This window comes from Furipterus horrens, unplaced genomic scaffold (assembly GCF_987537825.1).
Source record: "Furipterus horrens unplaced genomic scaffold, mFurHor1.1.pri manual_scaffold_11, whole genome shotgun sequence".
Taxonomy (NCBI): domain Eukaryota; kingdom Metazoa; phylum Chordata; class Mammalia; order Chiroptera; family Furipteridae; genus Furipterus; species Furipterus horrens.
This window is the reverse complement of record NW_028327181.1, coordinates 33,083,301-33,107,035: the sequence shown is the minus strand read 5'-3', so window position 1 is coordinate 33,107,035 and position 23,735 is coordinate 33,083,301. Positions and strand designations below refer to the sequence as shown.

The following is a 23,735-nucleotide window of genomic DNA, read 5'->3' as shown; positions in this document are numbered from 1 at the left end:
GCCACTCTGCTTTCTATGGTAAAGAGACATTTTAAAATATCTATACAAAGCAAACTTCTTGAAAAAATGCACAGTGGGCCATGATTTGAATGAAAGTCTGAATTTTATTGAGGCCACCCTGGTAGTACAATGTTTTGTTCCAGCACACATCTGCAAGACCTTTTCAGTGATCCTAGGCCAGGAACTGGGAGCAAGGAAAGTTGATCTGTGATAAAGTTACATATCTTTTGCCAAGGAACAGTCACTTGGGGTTGATTCAAGAGTCATATTTAAATAAATGTTTCAAAAGCCTTTGTGTACAGGTAGTTGGTGTTGCTAACTTCTTCACAGAATTTTGGACAGAGAGAAATGAAGAGCCCCATCTTCTACCAATTCTACTTTGGTAAAAAGTGAAATACAGGGGGAAATGGTTGAAATATTGCGAAGCCACCTAGTATTTTCACTTTAAAATGCTAAAGACAAAGAAGTTGATGAAAGGCTCAATGTCTCTGTAATTGAAGTAGAGTAAACCAGTTCCTTTTGCACTTTGGAACATTGTACAGGAATGCTCATACCCATGGGAGAACAGACTTGGAGGGAACCCACTCTCTTAGCCTGTGCCCCCTGCAGATATTTAATTTTTGCTGGATCCACTTAAAAGAAAGAACAGAGTTTGTGGTCAAGGTCAGTCCACAGACATTTAAAAGGTACAGGTTCAAGTTCAACCATTAATTCAAATGCTTTGCACAACTGTTTATAGTTATTCCAGTAAATATAAAACTTGCAAAGTCATACATAAGACCTAACTTGTGCATTTCTTGTAAATGGACTCACCCCACCTCTAATATTTTACATATTGAACACCATGTGGCCAAAATACTACCTTTGCCTTGTACCTTCTGGGCTCTAAAAATACAAACATCTTTATAATATAAAAGGAAGAATAATAACTTTGGGCATTTTTCAAGATCAACTTATCAAGAGTCTAACAAAAGATCACAGGTGTGTGTATGTAGAAAATAAAGTAAGATGTAGCTGTTTCACTTCTTTTTACCCACATGCCCTTGGGCTGATTTTAAATAACAGCTAAAATGGCAATGTACAGCCCAAAATATTGAATCTACTTTCAATCCCCTCATTTACTTAAAACATTTTATTTTTAAAAGCATATGCTTTCTTGAAACTCCACAGTTTAGAGTAGACACATCTTTAAGGGTTATCACTTTATAAACCCTTTTGGATTTCTTTTTTTTAACTCCAAATTAGGCTGTCCCTTTTTGAATAGATAGCATACCTTCATCTACCTAACTGTTTGAGACCTTCAGAGATAAAATGCTCATTTAATTTCCTTTGAGATGAAGGGATCCTGGTACTTACAAGAAGTGTGAAACATTAACAAAATGAGGACTTTGTAGAGTACTAATCAACCAGCTCAACAAACTGTTCTTGTGGTATTTTAGGAAGCAAACTGAACACTTAATGGTTTGTTAAATTAGCAAAGAGGTGGCACTTGGATATGATGTTTCATGTTCAAGAAATTAGGTTTTTACAATGAGCAAATATAGAAAAGGATGAGAATTCCATCTATAGAGAATGCTTTGACTAAACTCCATTTTTCTCCAAATTTTTTTTATGGGGATGTTGTAGACACTATTCCATTTACATAAACTTACTAGGCAAACTAAGGATGTTGGGGATTTCCTTGAAAAATAATTATATTATTTTGACAGCTGATTAATTAAGTAGAGCATATGACACCCAAGAATATTCTAAGAGAAGTTAAATTGTAAATCTAGGGCTGGATTTTTTAAATTTTCATTTAATATAAAATTTTACGTAAAAGAAAGAGTGATGAGTTCTGGGAAATTTCTCATTAAACCACTTCTCTGAGTCTAGATCTGAAAGGGTGACAAGAGAATATGTAAAATGCCCACTCCAGATCTTGCAACAAGAGAATTTGTAAGGGAATATTAAAAGGAATATCTCAGGTTAGCCATCGTTCAAAAAGTTAGCAATTTGTAATGCCTTTCTAATATTCTTCACTTCCTTTTACCAATCCCCATTGTTTGTGTCCTCTCATCGGCAGCCGTCCGTCTCGAGAGACGATGGTGTAGCTTCTCAAGAGTCTATCTGCACCGCCGAGAATGGCTGTGCAGTCCGACTCGGGAGTGACACGGTATCTTTCTCCTCCTGTGTTGAATCGACATCTTGTGATGTCGCTGGAGTGTCCTCTCCAGTGAAGCTGAAGCTACAGAGCCTGGGCAGGGTGATATGGAGGGTCAACATTTTCTTAACCATTGGCAGGTTAGAACTAAAATAAAACTCTACAGGAAGCATCAGTGCCATTAGCCCAATGAAACCAAGTTATCCAAGTATAAATCAAGAACTCATACAATAAATGTAATTTTTGTTCACTGTTGGCAGCCAGAAGAACACAGCACCAGTGTTAGATCGGGGGGTCAGACTGGACCTTGGTTCAGCAACCTTGGTACTTGAGTTCTGACTAGGAAAAGATTGAGAACCAAGACTCAAACTGTAAAAGAAAGTTTATTTAGAAAACCACAGAGGTGGAAGGAGAGATTGGTAGAAGAAATGAGCTCAGGAAACAAGTTACAGAGGCAAAGAAGAGTCCTTAGAGCTTAGGATAAAGACAGGTAAAAGTAAAGCACTTGGGGGAAGAAAAAGGGAAAGGGAAAGGTGTGAGCAGGCAGGGTCCTCTGGCTTAAGGGCTTTTAAGGGTGGAGGTTTTAGGGGAGGTCCCAGAGGAGGATCATGCTGGACTGTTCATCAGCTTTCCAGGTGTGTTCTTGCAGGGTATGGTATCCAATGATTGGTCAGCACTAGCAGGAGCCTTTAGTCAATGCAGCTGGTCCTGAGGTCAGCGGTCGTGTGTCACTTCTCCGGTTGTGCTGCTTTTCTGGGCCTGGAGCTGAAACGCTACTGAGGCCTAGATGTTATCCCTAGGGGTTAAGGCTTCAGGGAGTGGGTGTGCAAGGGCCCACATGGGGAGTTCTTGAGGTCACTTTTTTGTCCCTTATTTTTCCTCCAAGGGGGTCTACCACATGACTATCAATATGCCAGGGAGGGAAAACTCAGGGGAAGTTTCAAACAATATGACCAGTGATATGAAGGCTCAAGGGGTCTAAACCACATGATCAGCCATATGCTAGGGGGAGGGGGAAAGATTACCCTGGGAGCTAGGTCCTTGTTTTCCCAGTTTTGCCTGTTGCTAGGCACCCAGGGCTTTATGGCCTGCTGACCTTCTGTACCTGGCCCATCAACCTTGCTCTGCTCATGTGTGTTTAACTATCTACCACACATCTTGAAGGAAACAGGTTATTTTAATGCAAAAACTTTTCTAAAAAGCTAGTTATTTTACAGCCACAATCCAATTTGTCTTCATAGTCTTGAAAGACTATTCTTTTTCTTCTTTCCTAATATACAATGAGGTTTTTCCAGAAAGTATCCAGCCATATAATAAGATAATAGACATTTATTAAAGAAGATACAAGATACAAGAAACACTGTACATAGAATAGTGATGCCTCAGTCCCCTGCAAAGTAGGCACCTTGGGACCTCACACAGTTTTCCCAATCCCAATCAGCTGCTCCATGGTATTTTTCTGAATTTCATCAATGATCTGAAACCTCTTCCCTTTCAAAGGTTATTTTAGTTTTGGGAAAAGCCAGAAGTTGTCGAATGCCAAATCTGGGCTGTAAGGGGCTGAGTCATCTGGGTGATTTGATGTTTTTGCTAGAAACCTCTACACAAGACATGATGCATGAGTGAGCATACTGTTGTGATGAAGCTGTCAATCACCAGCTGCCCATAGCTGTGGCCTTCTGAATCATATGAATAGTTTCCACAGAAGAATGTTCAAGCTTAACACAAAATTTGATACAGATTCATTGCTCTACTTCCACATTTGAATGTGATGGCCACATATTACACATGCTCACTCAACAGCATCTACCACCCCAACTGATTGGTACAGCGAAGTATCATTGTTCACACATGTACATTCCAGTCCACTCTCCTTGGCTGCCATGTTACACTGATACCACTCAAACCATTCTTGTCATATTAACAATGGCTGGACTTTTTCTGGACAGACCTCGTACAAAGGGGATGTTGAGAACCAAAGAGAGTTTTGGCTGATTCAAGGTTAAGGCACACTTGGTGCTGGATCATGTAACAAGATAAAGACCTAAGCTTCCCAGTTCAGCTCCTTGTGATGGCATGCATCATTTTTTCTTTTTCTTTCTTTCTTTCTTTCTTTCTTCCTTCCTTCCTTCCTTCCTTCCTTCCTTCCTTCCTTCCTTCCTTCCTTCCTTTCTTTCTTTCTTTCTTTCTTTCTTTCTTTCTTTCTTTCTTTCTTTCTTTCTTTCTTTCGTTTTTCTATTACAGTTGTCCCATTTTCTCCCCATTGCACCCCTCCACCCCGCTCACCCCTTCTCCCACAGTAACTACCTATCCCATTGTCCATGTTAATGGGTCATTTATACTAGTTCCTTGGCTAGACCCTTCCCCTACTTAACCCCTTCTCTCCCTCTCCCCTCCCCCCTGGTCACTGTTAGTCTGCTTTTTGTTTACGGGCCTCTGGTTCAATTTTTTTCTCATTTGTTTGTGTTGTTCATTAGTTTCCTGTATTAGGTGATATCATATGGCATTTGTCTTTCACTGCCTGGCTTATTTCACTAAGCATAATTCTCTCTGGTTCCATCCATGTTGTTGCAAATGGTAGAAGTTCCTTCTTTCTTTCTGCTACATAGAACTCCATTGTGTAAATGTACCACAGTTTTTTGATCCACTAATCTACAGATGGGCATTTAGGCTGTTTATAGCACTTGGTTATTGTAAATAGTGCTATTATGAACATAGGAGTGCATAGGGTCTTTTGAACTGGTGTTTCAGGATTCTTTGGGTATAATCCTACGAATGGAATTGCTGGTTCAAAAGGCAGTTCCATTTTTAATCTTTTGAGGTAATTCCATACTGTTCTCCATAGTGGCTGCACCAGTCTGCATTCCCACCAACAGTGCAGTAGGGTTCCCGTTTCTCCACATCCTCGCCAGCACTTGTTGCTTGTTGATTTGTTGATGATGGCCATTCTGACTGGTGTAAAGTGGTATCTCATTGTGGTTTTTATTTGCATCTCTCTGATGGCCAATGGTGTTGAGCATTTTTTCATGTGTCTATGGACATTCTGTATGTCCTCTTTGGAGAAGTGTTTAGATCCTTTAAAAATATGGAACACTTCATGAATTTGTGTGCCATCCTTGCACAGCTGCCATGCTAATCTTCTCTGTATTGTTCCAATTTTAGTATATGTGTTGCTGAAGTGAGCATGGCATGAATCATTTTCAAAGTTACACTTGAGATCTCAGAGGAATTTAGCTGGTGTTCTGGACTGATTTGTGGGACCTGAGATCTAGACTGCCCTTAAGTGGCTCACAATTGAAAGGGAAAATTGTTTTAATATGATGCATTTTGCTAGTTTCAAAGACCCATTATGTAGTAGGAAGAATTAACCTTTTCGCATATCTGAGACATACTTGGACAAAGTAGAACATACAGACATTGGGATAAATGATATTAGAACTGTTTAAATTTCTCAAAATGTTTTCACTTTCACCATTTGCCAACCTGAGAAATAATCTGAAAAGCCAACTCAAGTCTGCAGGGTAGTGATTATAAGTGAGACATGTCCTTTCCTGATCAGGGCTAGTTATTTTGGATATTCTACATCACTTAATTTTATAGCAATGACTTTTGACTATACAGGTAATGTCACAATCATTCAAGCTCAGACTTATCTTTTTTCTAGTATCAGGTTTTATAAGACTAATCTGGACTATTGACACAATTCTTGACTTCATTGATTCTTCATTTATAAAATTTTATTTTATTTTTTCTTTCAATTATGGTTGACTTTCCATTTTACATTAGTTTTGAGTGTACAGCATAGCTGTTAGACATTTGTATTATTTATGAAGTAATCCCCTTGGTAAGTCTAGTACCCATCTGCCACCACATTTATTTATTACATTTTTATTAGCTATATTCTCTATGCCATATTTTATATCACATGAATATTTTGCAACTACCAATTTGTACTTCTTAACCCCTTTACCTTTTTCACATAACTCTTCAAATCCCCTTTTTTGTCAAAATAATCAGTCTGTTCTCTGTATCTATGAGGCTGTTTCTGTTTTGTTTATTTATTGTTCTTAAGGTTCCATATATAAGTGAAATCACATGGTATTTGTCTTTGTCTGATTTGTTTCAATTAGCATAATACACTCTAGATTTATCCATGTTGTCATAAATGGTAAGATTTTATTCTTTTGTGGCTGAGTAACATTCCATCATATATATGTTCATCAAATTTTTTATTCACTCATTTATTGATAAGCACTTGAGTGCTTCCTTATCTTCTCTGTTATAAAATAATGCTGCAATAAACATAGGGTACATATATGTTTTTGAATTAGTGTGTTGAGCTTCTTCAGATATATACTCAGAAGTATAAAATGTGTCATAAGGCTGTTCCATTTTCAGTTTTTGAGGAACCTCCATACTCTTTTCCATAATGGCTGTATGGATCTGCATTCCCACCAACAGTGCACAGGGGCTCTCTTTTCTCCACATCCTCACCAACACTTGTTTGTGGATTTACTGATGATAACCATTCTGACAGATGAGGGATATATCTCATTGTTTTAATGTGCATTTTTCTGATGATTAGTGGCATTGAGCATCTTGTCATATGTCTATTCACCATCCATATGTCTTCATTGCAGAAGTGTCTATTTAAGTCCTCTGTCCGTTTTGTTTTTGTGCTGTTGAGACATTTGAGATTTTACCAATTTTGGATATTAACCCTTTATCAGATATATCATTGGCGAATACCTTTTTTTATGCAATGTGTTGCCTTTTTGTTTTGTTGATGGTTATTTTTCTGTAAAAACTTTTTAGTTTGATTAACTTCTGTTTGTTGATTTATTTTTTGTTTTTCTTGACTGAGAAGATATATCAGAAAAAAATATTGCTAAGATTATGTCAGAGATTTTATTATCTTTGTTTTATGGTTTCAGGTCTTACATTTCAGTCTATAATCCATTTTGAGTTTATTCTTGGGTATGATGTGAGAAGCTGGTCTAGTTTCATTATTCTTTGCATGTGTCAATCCTGTCTTCCCAATATCATTTATTGAATAGAATGTCTTTACCCCACTGTATGTTTTTGCTTCCTTGTTATAGATGAATTGATTATATAAGTGTGGATCTATTTCTAGCTCTGTATTCCGTTCCATTGATCTATGTGTCTGTTTTTATGCTAGTACCTTGCTGCTTTGATTACTATGGCCTCTTAGTATAGTTTGATATGAGGTAGTGTGATACTTCCCACATTATTATTCTTTCATAACATTACTGTGACTATTTGGGGTCTTTTGTGTTTTATACAAATTTTTGGATTATTTGTCCTAGTTTTGCAAAAAACACCTTTGGGTCTTTGATAGGAACTGCATTAAATATATAGATGGTTTTGGGTAGTATGGACATTTTAACAATATTAATTTTTCCTATCCATGACCATGGTATATGCTGCCATTTATTTGCATCTTTTAAAATTTCTTTCTACTGTGTCATAATTTTTTGAGTACAGGTCTTAACTTCTTATTTAAATTTATTTCTAGGTATTACTTTTTTGACGCAATTGATAATTCTTTATAAGTTTCTCTTCCTAGTAGTTCATTATTGGTGTATAAAAATGCAACCGATTTCTGAATATTCAGTTTAAGTCCTGATAGCTTATTGAATTCACTTATCAGTTCTAGTAGTTTTTTGGTGGACTTTAAGGGTTCTCTATTACAGTAATATGCCATCTGCAAATAATTACAGTTTTACCTCTTCCTTTCCTATTTGGATACATTTTAAAATTTATTTATTGTCAGTTGCTGTGGTAGAACTTCCAGTACTAAGTTAAATAAGAGTCATGAGACAGGAGATTCTTTTAGTTTTTCTCTATTGAGAAAATGCTTTTAGTTTTTCTCTATTGAGTATGATGTTAGCTGTGGGTTTATCATATGTGGCCTTTATTATGCTGAGTTATGTTTTCTCTATTTCCACTTTGCTGACAGTTTTTATCATAAATGAGTGTTGGACTTTGTCAAGTGCTTTACTGCATTTATTCATATGATCTTATATTCTTACCCTTTATTTTGTTTATGTGATATATCACATTAATTGGTTTGAAGATGTCAAACCATTATTGCACCCTAGGAATAAATCCCATTTGATAATGGTATATGATCTTTTTAATGTAATGTTGAGTTTGGTTTGCTAATATTTTGTTGAAGACTTTTGTGTCTATGTTCATCAAGAATACTTATTTTTTTCAAGCTGGTTATCAATTCCTTGCCTTCTTTCTTCTGCTTTTGATATCCCTATGATGCAGGTGCTGTTATGCTTCATGTTGTTAGAGATGTTTCTCAGACTTTCTTCAGTTTAATTTTTTTTTTTCCTGTTCTGCTTTGGTATTTTCTTCTACCTTGTCTTCCAAAACACAGACTTAATCCTCTGCATCATCTCACTTGCTACTGATTTCTTTTAGTGTGTTTCTTTTCTCTTTTTTATTTGCTTTAACTTTATTTACTTTTAAATTGTGTTTTGTGGATTATGCTATTATAGCTGTCCAACTTTTTTTCCTTTTGTGCTCCTTCCACCCAGGAACCCTCGCTCTCTCAGGCAATTCCCACACCTTTATTCATGTCCAAAGGTCATGCACATAAGTTATTTGGCCACTTCATTTCTTATGCTGTACTTTACATCCCCATAACTATCCTGTAACTACCAGTTTGTACTTCTTAATCCCCTCTCCTCTTCACCCATTTCCTCAAACCTTTCTCTTTATGGTAACCATCAAAATGCTCTTCATATACATGATTCTGTCTCTGTTCTTCTTGTTCGCTTAGTTTGTTTTTTAGATTCAATTGTTGATAAATATGTATATATTGTCATTTCATTGTTCATAGTTTTGATCTTCTTTTACTTAAATAAGTCCTTTTAACATTTCATATAGTAATGGTTTGGTGATGATTAACTTCTTTAGTTTTCTTCTGGTCTGGGAAGCTTTTTATCTGCTCTTCATTTCTAAATGATAGCTTTCTGGGTAATCTTGGTTGTAAGTTTCCACTTTTCATGACTTTGAATATTTCTTACCAATTCCTTCTAGGATGCAAAGTTACTTTTGAGAAATCATCTGACCTTATGGAGATGTCCCTGTAGGCAACTAATGGCTTTTCTCTTGCTTTATTTATTTTTTTATCTTTTCTTTTTTGGTTTTTCAATTACAGTTGTCCCATTTTCCCCCCATTGCTCCCCCCACCCTACCCTCCCCCTCTCCCGCAACCATATCCCTCCCCGTTGTCCATGTCCATGAGTCTTTTATACAGGTTCTTTGACTAAACCCTTCCCTTACTTATCCCCCTTCTCTCCCTCCCCCCTCCCACCTGTTGATTGCTATTCTGCTCTTTGTTCTATTTAGTTCTTTTATTTATGTTGTTCTTCAGTTTCCTGTATTAGGTGATATCATATGGAATTTTTATTTCTTTGCCTGGCTTATTTCACTAAGCATAATTCTCTCTAGTTCCATCCATGTTGTCGCAAATGGCAGGAGTTCCTTCTTTCTTTCTGCTACATAGTATTCCATTGTGTAGATGTACCACAGTTTTTGGATCCACTCATCTACAGCTGGGCACTTAGGCTGTTTCCAGCACTTAGCTATTGTAAACAGGGCTGCTATGAGCATAGGAGTGCATAAGTCCTTTTGAATTAGGGTTTTAGGATTTTTCAAGTATAATCCTAGCAGTGTAATCGCTGGTTCAAAAGGCAGTTTCATTTTTAGTTTTTTGAGGTAATTCCATACTGTTCTCCACAGTGGCTGCACCAGTCTGCATTCCCACCAACAGTGCACCAGGGTTCCCGTTTCTCCACATCCTCGCCAGCACTTGTTTGTTGATTTGTTGATGATGGCCATTCTGACTGGTGTAAAGTGGTATCTAATTGTGGTTTTTATTTGCATCTCTCTGATGGCCAATGGTGTTGAGCATTTTTTCATGTGCCTATGGACCTTCTGTATGTCCTCCTTGGAGAAGTGTTTGTTCAGGTCCTTTGCCCATTTTTTAATTGGGTTGTTTGTTTTCTTGATATTGAGTCATATAAGCTCTTTATATATTTTGGAGATCAGTCCCCTATCTGTGATATCATTGGCAAATATGTTTTCCCATATGGTTGGTTTCCTTTTCATCTTGCTGATGTTTTCTTTTGCTGAGCAGGAACTCTTTAGCTTGATGTAGTCCCATCTGTTTATTTTTTCTTTTATTTCTCTTGCCTTAGCATATGTATCTGTGAAGATATTGTTATGTGGGATATCTGAAAGTTTCCTGCCTATGTTTTCCTCTAGGACTTTTATGGTATCATGGCTTACATTTAAGTCTTTAATCCATCTTGAGTTTATTCTCGTGTGTGGTGTAAGTTGGTGGTCTAGTTTCATTTTTTTGCAGGTCCCTATCCAGTTCTCCCAGCACCATTTGTTAAAGAGGCTCTTCTCACTCCATTTTATGTTCCTTCCTCCTTTATCAAAGATTAGTTAACCATTGAGGCCTGGGTTTATTTCAGGACTCTCTATTCTGTTCCATTGATCTATATGTCTGTTCTTATGCCAGTACCAGACTGTTTTGATCACAGTGGCTTTGTAGTATTGTTTGATGTCTGGTATCGTGATTCCTCCTGCTGTGTTCTTCTGTCTCAAGTTTGCTTTTGCTATTCGGGGTCTTTTTTGGTTCCATATGAATATTTGGGGTATTTGTTCTAGGTCAGTGAAATATGTCATTGGTATTTTAATAGGGATTGCATTGAATCTGTACATTGCTTTGGGTAGTATGGCCATTCTAATGATGTTGATTCTTCCCATCCAAGAACATGGTATTTGCTTCCATTTATTTGTGTCTTTCTTAATTTCTTTCTTCAATGTTGCGTAATTTTCAGTGTACAGGTCTTTTATCACTTTGGTTAATTTTATTCCTAGGTACTTTATTTTTCTTGTTGCTATAGTAAGCGGTATTTTCTTCTTTGTCTCTGTCTCTGATATTTTATTGTTGGTGTACAGAAATGCCTTAGATTTCTGTATATTTATTTTGTACCCTGCTATTTTGCCAAATTCACTTATTATATTGAGTAGTCTTTTAGTGGAGTTTATAGGGTTTTCTAGGTATACTATCATGTCATCTGCATATAATGATAGATTTACTTCTTATTTCCCAACTTGGATGCCTTTTATTTCTTTTTCTTGTCTGATTGCTGTGGCTAGGACTTCCAACACTATGTTGAATAGGAGTGGAGAGAGTGGACAGCCTTGTCTAGTTCCTGATTTCAGGGGGAATGGTTTCAGTTTTTGTCCATTGAGTATAATGTTGGCTTCAGGCTTCTCATATATAGCCTTAATTATGTTAAAGTATGCTCCCTCTATTCCTATTTTGATGAGTGTTTTCATCATAAATGGGTGTTGTACTTTATCAAATGCTTTTTCTTCATCTATTGATATGATCATGTGATTTTTGTCTTTCATTTTGTTTAGGTGATGCATTATATTTATTGATTTGCGAATATTAAATCATCCTTGCATCCCTGGGATAAATCCCACTTGATCGCGGTGTATGATCTTTTTGATGTATTACTGGATCCTGTTTGCCAATATTTTATTGAGGATTTTAGCATCTATGTTCATCAGTGATATTGGCCTGTAGTTTTCTTTCTTTGTTGTGTCTTGACCTAGTTTTGGGATTAGGGTAAAACTAGCTTCATAGAAAGAGTTTGGGATTTTTCCCTCTTCTTGGATTTTTTTGGAATAGTTTGAGGAGGGTAGGAATTAGTTCTTCCCTAAATGTTTTGTAAAATTCGCCCGTGAAGCCATCCAGTCCAGGGCTTTTGTGTGCAGGGGGATTTTTGATTAGTGTTTCAATTTTCTTCTTTGTTATTTGTCTGTTGAGACTTTCTACTTCTTCTTGATTCAGTTTTGGAAGGTTGTATGTTTCTAGAAATTTGTCCATTTCTTCTAGGTTGTCAAATTTCTTGCCATACAGTTGTTTGTAGTAATTTCTTACAATCCTTTGTATTTCTGTGGTATCAGTCATGATTTCTCCTCTTTCATTTCTGATTTTGTTTATTTGGGTCTTCTCTCTTTTTTTCTTGATGAGCCTGGCTAGAGGCTTGTCGATTTTGTTTATTTTTTTGAAGAACCAGCTCCTAGTTTTGTTGATTTTTTGGATTGTTTGTTTAGTCTCTATCTCATTTAATTCTGCTCTGATCTTGATCATTTCATTCCTTCTTCTTGCCCTAGGCTATCTTTGTTGTTGTTGTTCTAGTTCTTGAAGCTTTAGAATTGGATTCTTTATTTGAGATTCTTCTATCTTCTTCAGATAGGCCTGTACTGCTATGAACTTCCCTGTTAGGACTGCTTTTGTTGTTTCTCATAGGTTTTGGGCTGTTGTGTGTTCACTGTCATTAGTTTCTAGAAATTTCTTGATTTCTCCTTTGATGTCATTGTTAACCCATTCATTATTTAATAGCGTGTTATTCATTCTCTATGAGTTTGGATGTCTTTTATTTTTTTCTCTGAGGTTGATTTTTAGTTTCAAGGCATTGTTGTCTGAAAAGATGCTTGATATGACTTCAGTTTTCTTGAATGTGTTGAGGCTTGTTTTGTGTCCTATCATGTGGTCTATCTTTGAAAATGTCCCATATGCCTTTGAAAAGAATGTATATTTTGCTTCTTTGGGGTGAAAAGTTCTATATATATCAGTTAAGTCCGTGTGGTTTAGTGTGTTGTCCAATGCCTGTATATCCTTGGTGTTTCTTTGCTTCGATGATCTGTCTATTGTTGATAATGGTGTGTTGAAGTCCCCTACTATGAGTGTGCTGTTGTTAATATCCTTCTTGTGGTCTTCTAGTATTTTTTTTTTATGTATTTGGGTGCTCCTATGTTGGGTGCATATATGTTTATCAGTGTTATATCTTCTTGATGGATTGTTCCTTTAAGTATTATGAAATGTCCTTCTTTGTCTCTTTTTATTGCCCTTGCTTTGAAATCTGTTTTGTCTGATATGAGGACTGCTACCCCGGCTTTATTTTTATGTCCGTTTGCTTGGAATACTTTTAAATATTCCTTTACCTTCAGTCTGTGTAAATCTTTTGTTTTGAGGTGTGTTTCTTGTAGACAGCAAATATGTGGGTCCTGTTTTCTTATCCATTCCGTTACCCTATGTCTTTTAATTGGAGCATTTAATCCATTTACACTTAAGGTTATTATTGACGTGTATTTATTCATTTCCTTTTATACCTCTGTTCCTCTCCTCTTTTTTTTTTTTTTTTTTTTTTTCTTCTTTTTTCTCCGAACACTCCCTTTAGCATCTCTTGCTGGTTTGGTGGAGATGTATTCTTTTAGTCTTCCTTTGTCTGAGAAACTCCTTATTTCACCTTCCATTTTGAATGAGAGCCTTGCTGGGTAGAGTATTCTTGGTTGTAGGCCTTTGTTTTTCATTGCTTGAAATATTTTTGACCATTCCCTTCTGGCTTGTAGTGTTTCTGTTGAGAAATCGGTCGATAGCCTTATTGGAGCTCCCTTGTAAGTTATTTGCTGTTTTTCTCGTGCTGTTTTTACGATTCTCTCTTTGTCTTGGAATGTTGCCATTTTAACTATGATGTGCTTTGGAGTGGGATTTTTTGGGTTCTTCTTCATTGAAACTCTCTGTGCTTCCTGGACTTGCATAACTCTTTCTCTCATCAGGTTCGGAAAATTTTCTGTCACTATTTCTCCTATCATTTTATCTATTCCTTGTTCCTCTGATCCCTCTTTGATTCCAATTACTCTTATATTGTTCTTCCTTACGTTATCTTGTAATTCCCTTACCTCTTCTTTATACTTTTTCAATCTTTTTTCATTTTGCTGTATCGTCTGAGAATTTTTTCTACGCTATCTTCTAACTCACTAATCCTATCCTCTGCTTCGTTTAGTCTGCTTTTGACTGATTCTACTGTGTTTTTCAGTTCAGAGATTGCATTCTTCATTTCTTCCTGGTTCTTGTTGATAGTTTCTATGTCTTTTTTTATGTTGGTGTAGTTCTCTGCAAGTTCCCTGTAATTTTCTTGGAGCTGTTGGTAACTTCCTTGTAGGTTGTCATAGTTGTTTTTAAGGTTGTCGAGTATATTGAGCTTCTTCACCACCAATGTTTTGAATTCCATGTCTGACATTTGGGCTATGTCTATTCCATCTACCTCTCTTTCTGGCGATTTCTCTTTTCTTTTAATTGAGAGGTTATTTCTGTGTCTTACCATGTTGCATTCTTCTTGCTTGTTTTTGTTATTTGGATTTGTCTGCTTTTACTTCCCACCTTTGTGGTATGAGATTCTTTATGGGAGATCTGGGGGTTTCAGTGGTGCAGTCTCTTTGATCTCCTGAGCCTGATGTTCTTGGGGTACCCTTTATGTCATTTGTTTATGCTGTCTGGTTATATTTCAGATGCTCTTTGTTAGGATCTTCCTTCTGGCTAGTTGATTGAGAGTCACTCTATCTACTTTGTCTTGAATTCTTTTGTGGAGATGTCAGTTCAGCCTTTGTGTGTTGTCTTGTTTTTTTGTGTCCACAGGGGGCCTAACGAGGCGGTTCAGAGGTTCCTGTTCCTTGCAGCAGTGGTGTGCCCCCTCACGGCACGTTCCTTTGGTGCCTGTTGGAGCTAAGCAAGGTGCACTTGCACGCATGCCTGTGATCGCCCAAGGCGGCCGGGGAGCTAACCTCAGGCCTGCCGCGCTGGCGCTCCGGGAAAGTCTTGCTTAATTTAAGATTCTCTCTTTATCTTTAAGCTTTGGCATTTTAATTATGATATGTCTTGGCATGAACCTCTTTGTATACATCTTGTTTTGGATCTCTGTGCTTCCTGGACTTGCATGTCTATTTCCTTCACCAAATTAGGAAAGTTTTCTTTCACTATTTTTACAAATTTTCAACTTCTTGTTCTTTCTCTTCTTCTTCAAGAACCCCTATGATGCAAATGTTGGAATGCTTGAAGTTGTTCCAGAGGCTTCTTAAAACTATCCTTGTTTTTCTGGTTCTTTTTTCTTCTTGTTCTGATGGATTGTTTTAAGATTCTTGGCTTTATCTACTCTACTGTTGATTCCCTGTAAATTATTCTTTTTTTCAATTAGTGCATCCTTCATTTATGACTTAATCTTTTTTATGCTGTTGAGGTACTCACAAAGTTTCTTGAGTATCCTTATAACCAGTGTTTTGAACTCTGCATCTGATAGATTACTTATCCCATTTTGTTTGGTTCTTTTTATGGATTTTTGATATTTTCTTTCATTTGGGCCATGTTTCTTTGTCTCCTCATTTTGGCAGCCTCCCTGTGTTTGTTTAATGTATTAGGTAGAGCTACTATAATTCCCTGTCTTGGTAGCATGGCCAAATGTAGTAAGTGTCCTGTTGGGTCCTGTGGAACAGCTTCCTCTATCATCCAAACTGGGTGCTCGAGTTGTGGCTTTCACGTGGGCTGAGTACACCCTCCTCTTGTAGTTGAGCCTTGATTTTTCTTGGTAGGTCAATGGGAGGGACTTTTCCAGGCCAGTCAGCTTCAAAGACTAGCTGTGACCACTGACCCAACATCCTCCCTCTGTATAGTATCTGCTGTGCAGGGGCAGGATGGTGGTATGCTGACATGGTCTGTAGCTGTCCACTGTGAGTGCAGGCTCTGGGGTTTCCTGGGTGGTACAGGCTAAGGTCAGCCACCACTTGTTTTCTGCCTGGGGCCACCCAGCATGAGCTACAAAGCAGTCTGCAGATAGCTGCTACTTGTGCTTGTCTTGGAGATTCCAAGGAGCAGCCAAGCTGTGAACCTTGGCTGGCTGGCTGCTGCTAGTGCTGAGCCTTGGGCCAATTAGAAAGGGATACAGGGGCTGGGGGCTCACTGCAGCTGGCTGTTGCTTCTTTGGTAGGATTTAGGAAGGTGTGAAGAGTGAACCAATACTAACCATTCATATGAAAAAGCCACTGTTAACAGCTTTGGTGGGCCCTTAATTTAAGTGGGGCAGAACCTCATGGAAACAGAGCAGGGCAATCAGCATAAGCCAGGTTGATGGAATCTCAGATATGGCTCCCACCTGCCAGCTCTGTGACTCTGTGCTGGTAGCGTTCTGAAAAGGAACAATGGCCTCTGTCCATCATTCCTTTTAGGAGAAAGCTGTCCCCAGCTCCAGCCTTGATGCCAGACACTTCAGTTCCTCTTGTATGACACTGGTGCCTTTCAAGCTGCTACCCCAGTGCTAGAGCTCTAGAGACTGAGCCTGAATTAATCCATATCAGGTCATTTAAGAGGAACTGCTTGGGAATTTAGCTCTTTCTTCCACCAACTCAATTTCTGCTGGTTTTTCCAGCCAAAGGTTATGGGGACTTATCTTCCTGGCACTGGAACCCTGGGTTGGGAGGCCTCATATGAATCTGGTACCCCTCACTCCTGGCATACCCCTCCCAAACTTTTATGCACCACATGTAGGTGTTGGACCAGCCCATTTTGCATCTCTACATCTCTGCCCCTCCTACCAGTCTGGATGGACGTGATTTCTTTAATTTCATAGTTGTAAGACTTCCATTTAACTCAATTTCTGATGGTTCTGAGTGATTATTGTTCTATAGTTTAGTTGTAATTTTGATTTGGTTGTTCAAGAAGGCAAGCCAGGTTTACCTACATCTCAACCTTGCCTTCTAGTGTATTCTTCATTTCACTGATTGCATTCTTCATTTTTTACTGTTTTTAATGGTTTCTATATCTTATTTTATTCTTATTGACTTATTAAATTCTCACTGACTTCATCTATTCTTCCCCTAAGTTATCTTACCATCCCCATAACCACTGTTTTCAACTCTATCTGGTAGCTCACTTGCCTTCATTTCATTTCGTTTTTTCTTGGGATTTCTCCTGTTGTTTTACTGGGTAATGTTTCCTTTCCTCCTCATTTTGGCTGTTTCTCTGCATTTGTTTCTATGTATTAGGTAGATATACTATATTTCCCAGTCTTATTATTGTGGCCATATGTAGTAGGTGTCTTATGGGACTCGGTGGCACAGTATCCCTTATCACCTGAGCTAGGTGCTCCAGGAAAGTCTCAGGTGTATTATGTGAGCTCTCATGTTGTAGTTGTGTTTTAATTTATGTTTGCTCATCCATAGGTGGGGTTGACATTTAGGCTGACTGGCTATGAGGAGCGTCCATGATCACAGTGTATGATCTCTTAGCATGGTCTCATTCTATTGAGATCTCCCTTTGGGTTGGCCACTATGGCGGAGGTGCCTCACACACCATAGGCTCAGTTGGAAGTTGCTCTGTCCAGCAGAGGCTTTGTGACCACAGCGGAACAAACTTTTACCCAAGACACTTTATTATGTCTGGGGGAAGGAAGCTGACTGCTCTCTCTAGTGGAGAACAGCAATCAGACCTCCGTCCTTCATGCCTTATATTGAGGAGAATACATATGAGAGATTCAAGGTCAAAATTCATGAATCATCAATAGCTTTAGGCATTTGGATTACAGTTGACAATAACAGATTACATGTACCAGTACAGAGAGCACAGTGACCAGTCTGTGTCAGGGTCTATCAAACATCTTGATGCCACAGTGGCATTAGGTGCAAGGTTTCATACATTTCTTGTTAGAGATTGTTTATGTTATATTAAAAGATAAGCAGAGCAAATTCTAAAACATAATAAGCAATTCCCACCAAAACCCTCTGAGTGGCTTTTGGTTATGTTCCACACACAGCTTTATGTTGAGACTTAAAGACAAGCACAGCCAGAGTGCTGGTAGCAGGTCATGCTTGGCCAGGGCTATAATTCCCTAAACCACAAGGAGCGGTTCCCTACAAACCACTTGTGGAGCTATTGGGTTGTGCCATCATGTGATCTGTAGACTGGCACCTGAAGTATTGGTTTTAATGCTTGTTGGGATGGACTCGGGTACAGATCAATGTCACATGCAGCCTGTAACCTGTAGCTAGCTTTGGGCTACCTGTCTGGAGCAACCAAGTGATTTGCAGTTTGTGACTGCCTGTTCTGGGCCTGGGACAGTATGGGAGAAGCCAAATTGCATACCAAGGTCAGCTTCCATCATCTTTGAGCTAGTAGCTGCAGGTCAGCAAAAGGCAATAGGCACCTCAAGATCCACCTTCACCTGCTGACTTCTTGTTAGGCTTTGTTTCTGGAAACATCTCAGTAGATGCACAAGTACTTAAGGCAGATTCTTAGTGAGTCATTAGGTAGGGATGAATGGTACTCAGCAGACTGATGCAGATTCAAACTCAGAGCCATTGCTGGGTCTGAGCTGACTCTGCAAAATCTCAAGGCACAAGGTCAACTGCCACCTTCCTGAGACTGGTGGACCTTTGTGGTAGGCTGTGTCTAAAAGTAGTCAGTGTGAGACCAGCAGAGTTCATCATGCTTAAATAAGCCAAGGTTTGGCCATGTGGAGCAAGGTCTCCACACAGAATGGAGGCACTTCTCAGGTGAATGAGAAAAATGGCCCTTCCCATCAGCCCCATTACTCAGTATCTTCTTATGTGATCCTGGCAGTGCTTCTGCCTGAACCTCCCCAAGAGCTACTCAGTAAGGTCTGCACCACAGGTCCAGGCTGGAGTCTGCCAGAAGCCTCTCCACTGGGAGTGATTCTTGCTGAGCAGGGCTTCCAGGAGGCAGCAAGGAGGGGCTGTGCCACTTCTTGGGCTGATGTATGGAGGGGGATGCTCAACTCAGGGAATAAGGTGTCACAGGTGATGTGGAATTGAGACCCAGCACAGGTACACTTGCTGCTGTTACACCAGCCCTCTTTCTGCAGCCATACACTCACTTCCTACCTCTAGGACTCCAATGCACTCTGTGCTCTATCCCTCTGTTGGAGCCCAGAATGGGTGCCTTCACTGAGATCCTGTGCACTGTCCTTCAAGAGGACATCCTGCTTCTCAACAAGATGGGGGAAAGCCTGCTTATTTCCACAGCCAGATATTGTGTGGGCTCCTCTTCCCTTCTCTAGTGCTCCAGGTGAGGGATCTTGGCTTGGGGATGGGGCCCCTCACTCCTCCAGGGGAACCTTCCCAGCTGATATCTACCTTTGGCTTCTCATCCATCACGCATAGATACAGGGCCAGCTCCTTTCATGTCTCTGCCTTTTCTACCAGTCTTGATAAAAGTTCCTTTCTAAATAGTTGTAGGACTTCTGTTCAGCTAGTTTTCAGATGGTTACTCAGGTTGGATTATTTTGTACTTTAGCTGCTACTCTGATGTGGTCCTTGGAAGAGACAAGGGTAACTTCCACCTACTCCACCACCATCTTGCTGATTCATTTTAACCATTTTAAAGTGCACAGTTCAGTTCTATTACAGACATAAATATTGTTGTGCTACCGTCACCACCATTCTTCCTCAGAGCTTTTTATCTTGCAGAACTGAAGCCCTGTACTCATTAAATAACAACTCTCTCACTTCTCTCTGCTTGCAGCCCTGGGCAACCACCATTCTACATTGTCTTTGTAAATTTGACTATTCCATGTACCTCACATAAGCTGAATTACATAGTATTTGTTGTTATATTACTTAGTATAATGACCTCAACATTAAGCCATATTGTAGCATGTACCAGACTTTCCTTTGTATGTATAGACCATATTTTCTTTACTCATTCATCTGTTGATAAACACTTGATCACTTCATCCTTTTGGCAATTGTGATTGTGAATAATTCTTCTATATATATGGATGTACAAATATTTCCTCAAGATCCTACTTTCATTTTTTTTTTGGTACATACCCATAAATGAGATTGTGGAATCACATGATAGTTCTGTTTTTAAGTGCTTGTGGCACCACCACACAATTTCCACTGGCTGCATCATTTTACATTCCATCAATAGTGCTCCAGTGTACCAATTTCTCCACATCTTCTGCAACACTTATTTTCTGAGTTTTTAGAGTAACTATCCTAATGTGTGTGAGGTGATATTTCATTGTTTTGATTTTGAGTCCCCTGATTATCAGTGATGCATCTTATCATGTGATGATTGATCATTGTATGTCTTCTTGAAATAAATATTTATTCAATTTCTTTGCACGTTTTTGAATTCAGTGTGTGCATCCCACACATTTCTGGGATAAGTTTTAGCCATGTGTCAGAGGCAGTCACAACTACAGTCTTCCCAATGGAGACCTTTGTAAGAGGTGAGCCATGCTACACTAGTATCTGACTCTGAGGTTTCTCTTTTGCCTGGCCATTATTGGACCTTTCTGAGATTTGATGTTGGGTAATTTTTATAGTGTCAATCAAACAGCAAAGCCTACAACAGCATCAGGGAAATCTGGATTTTGACCTCTACTTTTACCTCCTGTGAAGTTTGGGCAAATAATTTACCCTCATGATAAATGGGTTTTCACAAGTGTGAAATAGTAAGGATTTCATCTATTGTCTTATGTAGAGAATTAGGTTATTGAGAGAGGGGAACAGTGGAAGGAACATACTTTTATGGAGCACCTTCTATACACCGGGCACTGTGCTGGCTGCTCATAATTACTTTGTTCAATGCTCAAACAGCTCAATGAAGGAGTCATTGGTAGACTCATCTTGGGGGGCAGTGAAAATTGGTGCTCAGAGAAGTTAAGTGACTTTCTTTAGAGTCACTCAGCTTATACATAGCAAAATCAGGTCTCCAATGAATATATGCTGTATCTAAAGCCTGTGCTTCCCCCATCCCACAACATTCATTGTACAAAGCAGGTGTTTTCTGACCCCCCCTTCTCTTTTTTCCACCACTCAAGTTGCTAATTTACTTTCCTCAGGGCGCCTGAAAAGGGAAGCTCTTAACCTTTGAGTCTTTTAGCTTTAATCTCTGTTGAAGAGCAGATACTACTTATTTACCCCAGGAATTCATATTTTCTGGAGAAAGAAGTACTTTTTGGTCAAATTTGGAAAACAAAAATTGTCTCAAGTATCCAGGGAAAAGTGAGGTTTCACCTATTGATGATGCTGCCTTGTATTCATTTCTTTTTCTCCCTTTTCATTTTTGAACATAGTAGTCTTCAAAAACATGTTCTTATTGGGGGCCCCAGTGAATAGATTCCCACTCTGGGGCCTTGGAATGACAAAAGGCCAAGTTGATGTCCATTCTGCATCTGGCTTATTTAATATCCAAGAAGCACTGAATTCTGACAGAGCCAGGAGAGATCTGCCTCCTGTGAAGTGTGGGTAAACCTCAGGTAATTTCCAAGGTTTCTCAAGGTTGTGCCTGCTTGTCTTCCAGCCAGCAGCCCCCTTGCTCATTTCCCGTGGGATGACTGGGGTCAGAGGACCTCCAGAAGGCCTTTTATCCCCGCACCATTCAAGGGCCCCCTCAGCAACAGCTGGGCACACACACAAGACTTCATTTGAGGAGATGTCCAGTTGTTGTCCCTCTCAGAAAGAGGTGGGGTGATGCCTTTTTCCTTCCTTTTGAGATAGATTGCTTGTTCCTTCCTTCTAAATAAGCATTTAATTCAAGCATTATTATTCATAGCTCAGTCTTTATCCCACTGTTCTTAAGCTGAGCTGAATTAGTTTCTCAGCTGCTGAGCTGCAAATATATAGTAGGTGCTCTGTAAGCAAAGATTTTGTCTGTTTATGATCTGTTTGAGAAAAACAGGAAAGATACACTCTCAGCTTTCCATGTGTTTCATCATTGGAGTGTAACAGTAACACTGATAATATTAAAGTATAGTGAAATTCAAAGTCATTTTTGTTTAGCTGTGGGAGTTAAAGATTCTCTCCTCTGCCTTCTTCCAATCATATTTTCTTTCTTCGTTATCTTTAGCAGTAGTTAATAGTGAAATTGATTTGTTTTCTATGAGCATTCTGTTTGAGATGGGTGGTCAGCACCTGCTGTTTGACATAGGAAGCTCCAGGAGTTGTCTTCCTCTTTCCCTTCCTCCCTCCCTCCGTCCCTCCCTCTCTCCCTTCTTTCATTTCTTCCCTCCTTCCCCTTCCTTCTTCCTTCCTTCCTTCTCTTCCTCCATTTTTTCTTTCTTTTTCTTTTCAAAATAAGCCAAATTCTTATTATATCAAGAAACTTCATTTAATACACAGATAATTGAACTTCCACACAATTTTTTGGTTGCTCTTTAAATAAGCAAACTCATTTTTGTTGGCTGTTTTAACTAATTTTTCCAGCAAACCTGACAATGATGATGGTCTGTTGCTTACATCAGAAAAGGAGACTTCAGTTATGATACCAAGGTAAAGTGTTCTGTCATGGAAGTAAATTTCTTGCTCTGAATTTAGTTTTGTGCAGCACTTATTTTTTAAATTTAGTAGTCATTTACCTATCATTTTATATTTGTAATGGAAAACTGATCAGAGCAAATCATTGTTGTAGAAATGTAATGTGTTGCTTTTTTTTTAAAACTTAAAGTACTGAAGGTGGGGCTGAAAAAGAGAAAGGGCTGGAGAATATATAGTAATAGAAAAATTATATTGGAGAAATGTTTCCCATGATAGAGGAGATAGAAATTTAGTGAAGGATAAAATTTTTAATGTGACTTTTAAATTATACCAGCATGATTTTTATAATACTCAAGCCTAAATGAATTTTTAGTGAATCCAATTAATTATTGTAATAACATTGAAATCTTCTCAGTGTCTCTCAGTTCCAAAACTATATATCATATAATATATAGGATTTTTTTTTCTTCTTAGACTGCTTTTATTTTGGTATTATGTAATTGTTAAGAGAAAGTCTTGTCTATTCTAACTTGGGTTCCATATTTTAACTGAAATAATATTATAAAATGCATAAATGTATTTATTTATCAGTCAGGTTTTTAATAAAAATTAATTTACTTTTCTAATTGTATTTTTTCCATTGCCATTTAGCCCCCTTATAATTCCTTCCCCCTGCAATCACCACACTGCTGTTCATGTCCAAGGGTCCTTTTACCTTTTTGCTCGATCCTTCTACCCTCTAAATCCCCCCTCACCATAGCTATCATCCTGCTCTCTATCTATGAGTCTGTCTCTGTTTTGCTTGTTAGTTCCATTTGAACACTGGATTCCACATATGAGAGAAATCATGTGGTATTTGTCTTTCTCTAACTGGCTTATTCACTCAGCATAATGTTCTCCAGGTCCACCCATACTGTCGCAAAGGGTAATTTTTTTTCTTTTTTGACAGCCAAGAAGTATTCCATTGTATAAATGTCCCATAGTTGTTTTATCCACTCAGCTACTGATGGGCAATTGGGTTGCTTTCATATCTTGGCTATTGTAAATAATGCTGTGATGAACATAGAGGTGTTTATATTCTTTTGAACTATTATTTTGGGTTTCTTTGGATAAATTCCCAGAAGTGAGAAGGCAGGGTCAAAGGACACATCCATTTTTAATTTTCTGAAGTATCTCCGTACTGATTTTCACAGTGTTTGCACCAATCTGCATTCCTACGAACAGTGCAAAAGGGGTCTCCTTTCTCCACATCCTTGCCAGCACTTGTTGTTTGTTGACTTACTGATAATACCCATTCTGACTGGTGTGAGATGATATCTCATTGTGGTTTTAATTTGCTTTTCTCTGATAATTAGTGACATTGAGCATCTTTCCATATGTCTTTTGGCCATCTGTGTGTTCTCTTTGGAGAAGT

At 38.5% G+C, this 23,735-nt stretch overlaps 1 non-coding gene and 1 pseudogene across 1 annotated transcript; both read right to left on the bottom strand.

The window, feature by feature from the left end:
- The window catches only part of LOC149997366 (small ribosomal subunit protein mS35 pseudogene), a 47,819-nt pseudogene that overhangs the window by 18,914 nt on the left and 5,170 nt on the right, over positions 1-23,735 (bottom strand).
- Positions 5,223-5,329, bottom strand: LOC149997367 (U6 spliceosomal RNA). Its single transcript, XR_016507377.1, has one exon. It is a non-coding gene; the product is annotated as a U6 spliceosomal RNA (small nuclear RNA).